Source organism: Akebia trifoliata, chromosome 12, assembly GCF_017979445.1.
Source record: "Akebia trifoliata isolate Shusen 1 chromosome 12, ASM1797944v1, whole genome shotgun sequence".
Taxonomy (NCBI): domain Eukaryota; kingdom Viridiplantae; phylum Streptophyta; class Magnoliopsida; order Ranunculales; family Lardizabalaceae; genus Akebia; species Akebia trifoliata.
The window spans coordinates 24,870,377-24,884,349 of NC_141386.1; positions in this window are offsets into that span (position 1 = coordinate 24,870,377).

Genomic DNA, 13,973 nt, shown 5'->3' on the forward strand with positions numbered 1-13,973 from the left:
ATTCTGAGCTACATTGTTATTGATTAATAGTTCAACTAAATTCTATTTTTTTTAGGGTTAATTATGTTTTTTTTACACATTTAAATTATTTTTATTGATTAATAACTCAATTAAATTCCTTATTTTGGTTTAAGGTTTTTATACATATTTAAACTTACATTTTTTACTTGTCGATGGCCCAACAAAATCCGTTCTTGTTGTTTAAGGATTTTTTTTTTACATATTTTAACTAAGAAAATCATGGGATTCTATCTCTTATATTTTATTTTATCAATTTTAATTAAAATAATCAATTCAACTAGTTAGAGAAAGTTTCCTAAATAAATATTGAAATCTAAATTGTTTGAATGTCAAAGAAATAAAATTTTAAGAGAAGGAAAAAATTATTACTGTATTCTATGATTAACCCTTTATTTGGATAATTTTCTCAGAATTCTAAATATTTTGTGTCTATGATAAAAAATAAAAAAAGTCAGTCCAAACATGAAACTATCACATTAGATTTTGGGTCTAATCATATCCATTAATATCCCTAGAAACATATAAGTAGCATCCATTTTATATTTTTATCCTATTGAGTCATGATTACAATAATCAACATTTGTCATAAAATATTTCTTTGTACATTTGATTATTTGGATACTTGAATATAATGAAAAAACTCAATGTCAAAAGACTTTTATGACATGATATCGAAATATGTTTTATAAAATAACAGAAAGATCTTTCTGACATTCAATTCAATAAAAAAAACTTATTCTTTCAAAAGGATTCAAGTGTACATTTTAATCCTATGAACCCATTATTATAAGAATCAACATTTGTCAAAAAAGATTCATTTATACATTTAATCCTATGAACACTTGAATACAATAAAGACACTTAATATCATAAGACTCCTTCTAACATTATATACAATACATTCTGATATAATGTTAAAAAAATCATTCTGACATTATATTATAGTGTCCATAGGACGAAATGTAAAAAGAAAATCTTATTGAAAAATGTTAATCTTTTTATTGTATTATAAGTGTTTATAAATCCTTTTGATGTAAGCAATTTTTTTTTTTAAATTTAATATCAAAATGATCATTCTGATATTGTATTTATTCATTGTATTCAAGTATCCATATAGAATCAAATGTAAATTGTACATAGGAAATCATTTTGATATTATTTATTTTTTTATGAATTTAATGTTAGAAGGATCCTTCTGACATTGTATACAATACATTCTGATCTCATGTCAAAATGATCCTTCTAACATTATATATTTATGAAACATATCATGAATATTTTTTCTAAAACATGAGTAATCATTATATGGCTATGGTCAAATTTAAATTCTCTTTACATGTATAGATAAAATATGATATTAATTATAGATACTACTAAGTACATGAAATAATTATGATTTATCAAGATTTAAGATTATATCGCATTGCTTATTAAATTATTTATTTATTTTTGATTGGTCTATGTTTTTTCAATCGTGTTGCAAATTGTATTTTATATATGTTGACATGGTATGTTATCATCTTTTTATGATATTAAGTTTTATAATTTTTGTACATTTTGAAAAATAAGATGACATATCTTAATATTTGTTTCAAGCAAGTGTTATATATAACACAGAAAAATTTGACCAATTCTTCTCAAATTTAATATTTGAGTAGAAGACGTATTTTAATTCTATGAGTTTTGCTCCACTACTATATATGTCATACGTCTCAATATGTAGCAATTTGATTTTTATTCTTATAGAGAAATTTAATCCTAAAAATGATTATTTTTCATTTAGAATTAAAAAAAAAATTCTATTTCAAAAAGTGAGGTTGCATTGATATTAGCTTTGAGAGGTTTGTATAGTAGTAATATAATTTGTTTTTCTCAAAGAAATACGAGATTTGTTTATAATAATTTTGGAATAAGTACTTTGGCATGCTAACAGCGATAATATTAGATTCTTTTGAGACTGTATTTAATACAACCTTAAAAAATGAAAATATTATTGAATTTAAAAAAATATTTTTAATGTACATATTTGTTACATTTTTACTTCTTAAGGACACATTGAAGATAAGTAAAAAACATTTAAGTATGGTATAATGTGATGGGATCTTCAATAGGATCCCATGAAGGAGATTAGTACACAACCACATTTAAAGTCTTTATGCATCTGTGCGATGAAGTTTAAGAAAACTGGTAAATATGTATATTTTGTTGGTTGTGCATTGACATTTCAAGTAGTTAAAGAAAAGTTCGAGTTATTAATTTAATCTTATTTCCAAGCACTACTTTTATAAATATTGATGTTTCTTTAAGTACTCGTCATGTATTCTTATGTACTTGCAAGTATGGGAATTTGAACATATCTTAGTAATAGCCCTCCACACATTTCCCAATCATTTTTCAAGGTACCTCAAATACTCTTACTATTTTAATAAGAAATGAGAATTTTACGTCGGAAAGTTTGACAATTGCCCGGTATAAATTATTGAACTACGATTTCAATTATATATATATATATATATATATATATATATATATTATTCCATCTAATACTAATTTTTTATATGTATGTATCATCTTGAATAGATTATCAATAAATTAAAATTGATCAATTCAGAACTTTGTGAGACCGTTCTTGCTCCATTTTATAAGAATTATAAGAGGAAAGAAGAAAATGGTATTCAGCCTAAAAAGAAAAATCCAGAGGTTAATAACTTGAAGAAGAAATGAAAGTGATGGAACAGAAGTTGAAAGATTATTCTAAAGTTATTCAAGAATTGAAAAAGGACATCAAATATTTGAAGTCATGTAATGAATCTGGCCCTAAGGTATTGTCCATCTACCATATATGATGAATCCACATAATAGGTAACATCCATTTAAAAATCATTATGAATAATTGTTTTAATATCTAGCAGTACAACGTTAATTTGACAAAGCCTCGGATTTTGCGTCTTCGAAAATCAAATCATCTCCTCTTACCAACACCTCTATCGATCCCTCAGATATGCCTAAGGCATTAGAACCTACCAAGGGCTTAGTCGATCCTTCAGACATAACCAAGTCATTGCCTCCAACAATGGTCTTTACTATTCCTCCTAGTATACATAAGGCATCTCCCTCCACGAATGCTTCCACAAATGAGTATTCACCAAACAAAGAGAAAATTGGAATCAATGGTGAAAAGACAACTGAAACAATGCCAATAAACCAAACACCTAAAATATCATTATCTTCTTCTACAAAGTACAAGGTACCTTGCATGAACAATGTTAAAAATGTTTAAAAAATATTTTTTCACCCTAATGATTTTAAAATTCGTCCGAGACCGAGACGTATTGCTCGAGTTAACTTGGTATTGGGGCTAAACGAGACTAACTCACAAACCTATTTGAGACGTCCACGTATCATAAGATAAACGAGACATCTCGGACGAGATTTTGCAAAATCTCATCCGAGACAAATGATACTTAACAATAATGAATAAATCGTGAGACAAACGATATGTATCAGACGAGATTTTCAAAATCCCATCCGAGTTAAACAAGACAAACGAGTCAAACACTCCCAACCCTATATTCTTTCACCCAAATTGATTTTTCTTCATATTCTCAACCAAGTGAACTAAATCAAATAAGATTTAGGGGGAAATTTTCATCACTTCATCCGATTCAAGATGAAATCAGATGAAGAAGATGAAACATACGTAACAATACAAATATTTAATTTATTTATTTTGATAGGTATATATTATGATTTTTTGACTTCATTTTTTAATAGGAATCATTTCTGAATTTTTTCAAAATTTTTAAATGGTTAAAAACCATTGTCTCAGTACTTAACAAGACAACTCCAACGAGACGAGATGTATCGTCTGAGTTAACTCAGTATCGGGGCAGAATGAGACGAGATGTGAAATCGAGTTTAAAAACCATGTGGAGAAAACAAGTGCTTATCAATTATTTTCCCTGTTAATTTGTTTTGAGAAAGGTATAATGTTTTCAATGAACAGAGATTCCTTGAAGTATTAAGAATTGAACGATTAGAAGTGAAAAAGTTGGCAGAGAGATCAAGGAAAATAAGAGAAGTCATGTTCCAAAGAGCAGTTGGGATTGGACCTTCAAAATCATTCGAGCTAAGATCAAGGATCGAAAGAGATGTGGGATTATTAAGAAATGATGATGATGATGAAAGATGAGTGAAACAAAAAAACAAGCGCACCTCTTTTAAAGAAGAAGGAAGCAAGTTGATGAATTATGATGTCTCATTGGAAAGGTAGATTCCACTCATGTCAAAGTGTTGAAGAGAAGAAAGATGAGAGATCCAATTTATATTTTCAAAAACAGTCGAGTTTGACAAAATGATAGTGTCCAAGTAATTCAAATTAAAAGAGAGATCGAGATCAAGCAAGTTGGAGAGATTACCAAGATGAAATGGAATAACACCACCAAGCAGTGATGAAGAAAGATTGAGATATCTCAATTCATGGAAAGATCCAAAAGCCTTGGGAATTTTGAAATTAGAGAAATCGTTCCTACTTAAGTCCAAGTAATTCAAATATTTCAACTCAAGCAATGAAGGATTTACCTCTCCACTCACCTCCGGAATTCTCTTATAAGATATATTGTAATCAAGATCAAGATCTCCACTATCGTAAAAAAAATGGGTCATTTAGGATATCAAGCTTGATGATGTGTCCGGTAGTGTTGTTGCAGGTTGTTCCAATCCAAGTACAACAATCTTGTTGTTGGAGAGGACCCAATAAGATAGGCAATGTGTGAGATCAATGAGACCTTCTTTGAAGTTTAGTAGAGCTTCTCTCTCCTTCGGTAAGCAACGCATCAATAACTTGGAACCTTCTTCACTGAAGCAGTTAGTAAAGTGGATGATACAAGAGAACAACATCACAACACTGGTCATGAATCTTGCCATTACTTTCTTCCTTAATTTTAATTCCTCTTTTACAATAACAAGATTTATTTATAGATAAAGTGGTGGCCCCTTCCCTTTCCTTCGTGGAACCTTTCATTTATCTGTTTTCTCTTTGATAGTGACAGAGAAGAAAATAAAATCTAGAAAGTATTGGCACTCCAAAGTCAAGAAAAGTGAATTTAACTGAAGATATGCACATTTCAAATGCTACAAAGTCAAGAAAAGTGAATTAATGAGTCCAGACTTTAAATGTTACAAGTGTTAAGCTGGCTAGAGACTTTGAATGTTATTAATGAGTCCAATCTTTACATGCTAAAAGTCTAAAGTCTTGAAAGGTTTAGCCCGCTAGCCGAGACTTGGAATGCTATTAATGACTACACGCTTTATATGTTAAAATTCTAGACATGTTAAGCCCACCAGAGACTTAGAATGCTACAAAGTCTTTGTTAATTGAGTATGGATCCTATGCACCCAGGGCAGACGATTGAAGCCCTTCTCCCACACCTCAACGAATGCCACTAAACCACAATCCAAGATATTGGCACCTAAACTATCTCCTTTTAAAATTTCCTTGGATTGTGCCTTACGTGGCATGAGTTGAGGTGTGGGAGGAGGCTTTAAATCCTCCACCCTGGGTGCATATGATCTAGACTCTTATTAATTAGTTTGTCATATGAGAGTTAAGTCAATTTGTCTTTTATGCATACAAGGTCTTTATTAGATAGAATTTTGAATTACTATCCATTAGGGTAGCAACTTGGGCGGGCTAACCCGATTGATGGACTAGCCTAGGTTGGGTTATATGGAAATTATGTTGAGCCTAGGCTAGGAAATCTCTACCCGAATTGAATTCGAGTTGAGACTCCAAGCAACCTAATTCAACCCAAACCCAATGCTATACATTTACATATAAATATTTTTATTTATTTAAATAAAAATAGTAGTTATATGTTCTTAAATATATTTGTAAAATTAAGAAAAAACTAATGGATTTGAAGATTATGTGTAAATTTATTTACTAGTGAATTTATTTATTGATATTGTATTTATTTTTTAAGATATAAAATAAAATTTATGTATTAATCAAAATGAAATTAGAACTGTTCAATGAGCCAACCCGCTCAAAATGACCTAATTTAGACTAATCCGAGCTCAACTCAATTTTAGAAGCTAAATCTCGAGTTGAGCTTGGGTTAATGAGCTCTAACCTGATGTTCGGGTTGAGGGCTCTACAACTTGGGTTGACCCTCCAACTTGCCCAGTTTCAGCCCTGCTATCCATAAAAGTGTCTCGGGTTTATAGTAACATTTGGTTGGAGATTAAATACATTGGGTTGGGTATCATGTAGAAATAGTTTGTTTAGAAATTTGATGTATTTTGATGCCCAACCAAAAGGTGCCACGTAAACATTGTTCCTATTGTATAAGAACGAGACACTTTACTTGATCCTAATCCTAAAAAAATTTAGCCTCAAAATGATTTGAGGGAAGAGTATGTTTTATGTGGCTTAACCAACATTCAAATTTGTGAGGGAATAAAATGACACTTCATTGGGATCGGGCATTTGACACCAAATTAAAGTGAAAATCTTAATGCAAGGATGGTGCAAATTTAGGATGATAGATTGGTGAATATTTTGAGGTATGCATCAAACTCATCTATTGTCTCACATGACATGATAAAAATATAATTTTATATCCTTCTCCTTTGCTTAGCAAGCAAGGGATTAGTGGTCAACGTGAAGGTGAGTTCAATGATTTTGGACCCATGTCATGATATCAAACCTCTATATACTTAACCAACTTACCTAAGTTAGCACCTTCAAATATGATATTATATATTGTAGTTACGATCTTCGAAATATTAGAATTTATTATCTTCATTTTAGGACTTTTTAAAAAAATATATTTAAAGGGAACAAAATTGTTCTTCTTTCTATATTTTTTATTTTGGTGTAATTGATTGAACGAGCATTGATGCAAAGAACTAAGTTTGATGGAGGAATTTTTTGAAATCAATGATATTCAATTTTTTTCCTCTACAAATGGCATTGTGCTCCCTTGTGTCTAATTTTTCTTGGTTGTATTTAGGGAAAGGGAGTTGATCCCAAGATTTAGAATCAACTAGTGTGATGGCATTTCATTAAGTTTATTCAAAGTCTCTGGTAGAGATCATTCAAGTTGTGTTTTATGGGTGATCCAATAAAATAAGAGTTTTCTACTTAGTATTGGCCACCCACATGGATTTATCTCAACTTACCTAGTATGTTTGGTTTGTGGGGAATCACATGTACCCAAGGGATTTGGGCGAGATATATAATATAATACTCTTAAAAAGTGAGTCATTTGCTTAATAAGATCCAAAAATTAACACCCGAAAATCAAAGAACCCTTATCCTCTTGAAAGTGAATTTTTTTTGAGAAAAAGTTATTCAACTCTTTTAGCATGGAACCTATGCTACAATCTAGTAAGATAGTAGTATGACACCTACAAGGTATTGTTGATAAAATTATAATTAAAAAATAAATAAATAAAAGAAGAGGATGACATAGAAGAAGAAAATTATGAACCTCCTACATTTTATTCTTGGCTCAAACTCCAATTAATTTTCTATTCAAAAAGCATGTGGTATCAAAAAGCATGATCGGATGCCACAAGGATGTAGATCACAAAACTTTTAAGAAAAATAAATTTATTTTTTGAATCTTAAATTTTGATGGATAAGGTTGCCCCATGGGTTGGACAAAGCCCAATGGACCATGGTTAGCCCGTTTGATTCAGAGATACCCTATTCCAAAAAATTTAAGTATTGAATTTTGATTTTAAATTTGAGAGTTTGTCGGCCTTCCATAATAAGTATTTAACTTGACAACAAATAAAAAACGGGGAGTTCACCAATAGTGAGTGACCATTTAGAAAAGAAAAGTTTACTAAAGGTCATGCCAAGCTACCCCTAAAATTTAGGGACTATTTAGAAAGAAGTACCTCTGTGAGGATCCTTTAAGTAATTTTCCCTTGTATTTTTAATTGGGGTGTCATATGTAAAAGTTGGGGTGCCAATAGCATCTCTCTTAATAATTCAAGGGTGTTTTAGACATAGCTTTCCATGGTTTGGAGAACATCTACTCTACATTTTCAAACTAATGCATGCCCCCATTAAAACCCAGTCTTCTAGGATGGACTAATAAAAAATGGCCTAAATGTTGCCATTATCTTCAACATGTAGCCAACAACCCGTAATTTTTTCTCCCCCTCAAAATCATTCATCTTCAACCTTGATTTTTCATCGTCAAAATCAGCCATCAACTATTAAACCACGAGGCAAGATAAGGTTGAGACGAGGATGAAAGTTTGAATGAATTCCTTCGTGAAGTTGTCAAATTACATTATGCTTGGGCTAGATAGTGTAGATCCTTCAATAGTTTGTGACCCACCAAGATCGAGTCATGCAAATCACAGGCCACTAATGTGATTTCTCTTTTTATTATTTGGAAATAAAAAGTATTTGTTAGATGTAGAGATCAAGTTTCTATTAATATATCCAATTATAATCAAGGGATGAAGTGATGACGAATTGGAGAGTTACGATATTTGAAATGGGAAATTCCTAACACGAACATATATGGTAATTCCACCCACTGTTATCTTTTCCAAACATACCCTAACTGGAATTTTCTATGATTGTCTAACTGGAAAGGAAAAAAAGAGAGAGATTTACCCGACAGACCTATGTCGGAGTTACCACACAGCAGAGTCACAATAATCTATGCTCCAACTCCATCAAATATTAAACTTAACACCTCAAAGAAAACACTAGTTGAAGCATGAAAACAAAATAAGAGAAGAATGCCACACGCAGATCTAAAAAAAAGAACTGGAAGAGTTGAAGATAGAAAATAAAGTATTATTAAAGAATTTCTTCACACAATTCAACACACTCTAACACTTGATTTGGGTGCCTTTATAGACCCAAAGAAATTAAACTCCTAACTCAACTAGAATTCTTAAAATAATCTAACTCTATTACAAACAATCCTAATTTAACTTAAAGTATTAATCTAATCTAGGAGGATTCCACCAACCCAATAGTTGTAGAGTCGGTGATGACTCTAACACTCCCCCTCTGCGTTGACCCTTTATTCATGATGCCAAGCTACCATCGAAATTTGGAGAATTTCGGAAAAGACTATCCCTTTGTGAAGATACTTGTCGTCTGTTCTTTAATATTAAGTGAGAGAAGAGTAATATCACTTTTCAATACCTTCTCTAATAAAGTGATGATGCACTTCAATGTGTTTTATACAAGTATGAAACACTGGATTTTTCGTCAATCGAATCACACTCTCATTGTCGTAGTATAGGCCAACTGAATAGTTACTTTTTTGTTTGATATCTGACATCAACTACGTGACTCACTCACATTTTTGTGCTGCCATAGTTGTTCTTTATTCCACTTCGGTCTTGCTAAACCAATATATTGCTCATGAACCCAAGCTAAATATGTATCCAATAGTTGATTTGCAAGTTGATAAATCACTCGCATAATCTGTGTCACAATACCCTACTACCTCATACGAGACTCTCTTTTGATAGAGAATCCTAAAATCAAATGTTCCTTTCACATATCGTAAGATGCGTCGAATTGCTTTCAAGTGTGGCTTCCTTGGATTTTGCACGAATTTTCTTACCACTCTAATCGCATAAACAATATCTAGTCGTGTAAGCGTAAATTAAATTAAACTTCCGACCAATTGTCGATACATAGTTCCATCCTCCAATAACTCTCCCACATCATTTTTCAACTTGTCATTTATTTTTGCTGGAGTTGAGATTGGCTTATAGTTTGTCATCTCCAAGAAAGTGTTTAAGCTCCCTGAACTCTTTCATTTCAAATCTCGTTGAAAAACTATCACGAATTAATATAACTTCTTCCGTGTTATCTCTAGTAATGATGAGATCATCCATGTAGACTAGCACAATAGTAATCAATCCATTTTATTATTTGAAAAATAGGCTTGAATCGTTAGTAGCCATTGAACACTAAAAACTCTACAATCTTGCCGTACCAAGCTTGTGGTGCTTATTTCAGTTCATAAAGAGCTTTTCACAGTTTATAGATATATTCTAGCTTTTGCTGATCCTCAAACACACATGGCTACTCTATAAGTATCTCTTTATCAATCTCTTCATATCAAAATGCATTCTTAACATCTAATTGCCAAAGCTTCCACCTTTTACTTGTTACAATTGCAATTAACACATGTATAGAAGTGATCTTTGCAACTAGACTGAATGTCTCGTCAAAGTCAATTCCATATTGTTGACTAAATTTGTGTGCCACCAAACGTGTATTGTAATGATCTACGGTTATGTTTGACCATCTACTCACCTTGTATATCCACTTAGATGTTACTAGTTTTACTCCCCAAGGACATGAAACCAATTATCATGTTTCATTCTTAATCAAAGCAATGAACTCTTCACCAATTGCAATTTCCCACTCCTTAAATATTTGTATCGTTTCAAAAGAAGTTGGTTCCTCTATGTTGTGGGTTTCCAAGTAGTTGCAAGAAGCTTTCACTTTCATAATAATTTTTGCAAAAGCATTATTTGTGTATTTGAGATTAAGTCTTCTTATATGTGAAGATCTCTAGGGCTTCATTTTTGTATATTACTTCATGGTCTCAAGTTGTGAAGAACATTTTCTTTTGATGTCATGTTATTTGGTGAATTAGTTCCAGTTTTTCAAGGGTCATTACGACTTCTTGAAGAACTTTCAAGTTGAATAACATTATCAACCTTGTCTGATCAACCTGATACTAAAACATTGCCATTTGACCACCACGACGATGCTTCATTAAAGATTACGTCCAGTGAGACTTGGATCTTTCTTGTCGATGGATCATAGCACCTTCAACTTTTTTTCTTTAAATTGTAACCAACAAAGATGCACCTCATTGCATTTTATCGAGTTTTGTTCATAGATTTTATGTGAAAAAAGCTTAACAAACACATCCAAAAACACAAATATGTTTTATGGTTGGATTTTGTCCAAGAAATTTCTCGTGTGAAGAAATAAACCTAAGTCGAGGTTGTGGTAGTTGGTTGATCACATATGTCATTGTCGCCATAGACTCAGCCTAAAACTCTAGTCACATATTTTTAGAGTGCAATATGCATTGACACATGTTAGTCAAATGTCGATTCTTCCGTTCAGTTGCTCCATTCTGTTGTGGCATGTTTGCACAAGTGAGTTGTCTTCTAATTTTGTACTCTTTCAACTATTGATTGAAATCCTTTGAGGTATATTATCCACCATTATCGAACTGTATACCATGGATATTGTGCCCAATCAATGTCTTTGTTTCTTCACGAAATTCCTTGAACTTTTCAAATGCTTTAGATTTTTCTTTCAAGAAGTACACCCAAACACACCTTGAGAAGTTGTCGATGAAAGTGATTATGTAGTGTTTACTACTAATCAATGGGTACTTCACATTGCCAAACACATCGGTGTGTACTAGCTCTAATGGTTCTTTCAACTGAAACTTTGACTCCTCAAAGGATAATTGATGCGCCTTACCAAACTGGCAACCTTCACGAAAGTCTAGCTTTGGAAGTCTTTTGACAAGTTCAATTTTTACCATCTCTTGGAGCTTTTTGTATCCTGCATGCCGTAATTGTGCATGCCAAAGGTCTAATGTCTCGTTCTTTCTAGTCTTGTCTACGTACGCTTCATTTGTCGACATTACGTACATAGACTTCACTTGTATTCTTTCTTGTCTCTTTCTCATTTTATTTTTATTTTTTAAGTTACATGTAGTTTTAGGTCATTTCAAACATGTGACAATTTATACTCTTTTAGGAGTGTACAATATTTCAAACTCATCTTGAAGCACTTTACAGTAGTTTAAAACTCATTTTGCAGCTCGTGATTAGTTGTCGGGATGAATGGATGAATCAGGTATATGAAAAAAATGGGGTGTTTACAAAGCTTGAATAAAATGTACCATCATGTCTTAGTTATCTATGCTACAAATAATAAATTTTTCGTCATGCCAGGATCATGGTAGACTCCATGTAGTAAGCGGTCATCGCCAAATCTTTTCACAATTTTTGCATCACCTATGTTTTTTCTTTGAATGTTGTGAATTATCAACTATCACAACCACCTGATTTCTATCATATGGATGCATGGTTCTGAACTTCTTTTCATTGCCCATCATGTGGTTTGAATAGTTGGAGTCCACAATCCAATCTTTCTCATAGTCAATTATTGCATTCTGCTTAGATATGCACTTTTCTGAGGTCAGATTAACTTCATCATGTTGATCTTCCACCACAACTATGAATAAATTCTCCTCAATTATATTAGTGGTTGTAATGGATATATCTTGTGTTTAAGTAGCTAATGCTTAGTTTGCTCATAGGTCTTCCTCATCATTGGCTCCCTCTCGTTACTAACTTTTACATGCCATGAATCTTCAGTGGCTGCATTACTTTATGTAGGAATCATCTTTACTCTCCAATCACGTGCAAAGTATCTTGATTTTCCACAATGATAATATGACTTTTTAATCTGCTTATCATGTGTCTTTTTGTCGTTATTTCCATTAACGTTGGTATCTCATCCATTTTCAATACTCCTTTGCTATGTTTAATTTGAATTTGCCTTGCCACTTTCCTTTGGAATTTTTGGAGAACATGGCTTCTTCTTTGTCTTCAATCTTCGAGGTACCAATTTTAACGAGCACTTTTCGTAGCTAATGAGTAAGTTTTCTAACTCATCCACAGAAGGCTGCATGGCCCACCCAGCAATTGCCGTCACATACGCCATGTACTTTGGTTGTAGACCATTGATCAAGAGTCTCATTATCTTAGCATCCGAGATTTTATTCTCTAGATCCAATAGGGACAGCTTTCAATATGTTGTCTTCATGCGAAGGAGAAATTCTACCACAAAAAGTTTCCCTTGTTCAAGGCTTTCAATTTCCTTTTCTAAAAGCTGAAGGCAATGCGTGTTCTTCTTTGAGAATAGACCAGCAATTATGTCTCATGCTTATTTTGGTTTCTTCACATCCGATATACGAAACAACATGTCATCATCTAAGATTGCTTTAATACATAAAGAGCTCGACCAGCCTTGGCGTTCCACTTTGCTTTCGACGCAAGATTTTTTGGCGACACTGTGTTGTCTCTAGGCGTCATGTCCCAAAGCTCATGACCCATCATGTAAGACTCTATACATGATTTCCATAAATCATAGTTGGAGTTGTTGAGCTTTCGCAAAAACGAGAAACCCGAGTCACCAGTCATCATCTTCTTCTTCAATCAAAGTCGTTGCGTAACCGTACCGAACACTTTCTCCCAACTAATCGTCCCACTCTGATACCAATTGTTAGAGTTACCACGTAGCAGAGTCGCAATAATCTTTGCTCCAATCTCTATCAAATATTAAACTTAACACCTCAAAGATAACATGTTGAAGCACACGAACAAAACAAGAGAAAAATGCCACAAACACATCTTAAAAAAAATGTGGAAGAGTTGGAGATAGAAAATAAAATATTATTAAAGAATTTTTTCATACAATTCAGCACACTTTAACTCTCGACTTGGGTGCTTTTATATTGACAAAAAAAAAAAATAATAATAATAATTAAACTCCTAACTCAACTAGAATTCTTAAAATAATCTAACTCTATTAAAAATAATCTGACTCTATTAAAAATAATTCTAATCTAACAGAAATAGAATCCTAATCGAACTTAAATTCTTAATCTAATCTAGGAGGATTCCACTAATCCAACCGTTGTAGAGTCAGTGATGACTCTAACAACCTAACGATTGCAATTTTATTACAAAAACTCCCTTGGAGTTCTGACAACTCCGAGGGAACCTTATTTTATGAAGTTTGTAAACTACCAAACCCATTTATGAAGTTTATTACATAACAAAACTTGGAGTGGGGATCCATGTCATAAAATTCAAATTGAGGTGGTTAGTTTGTTACTTAAATATAGAAG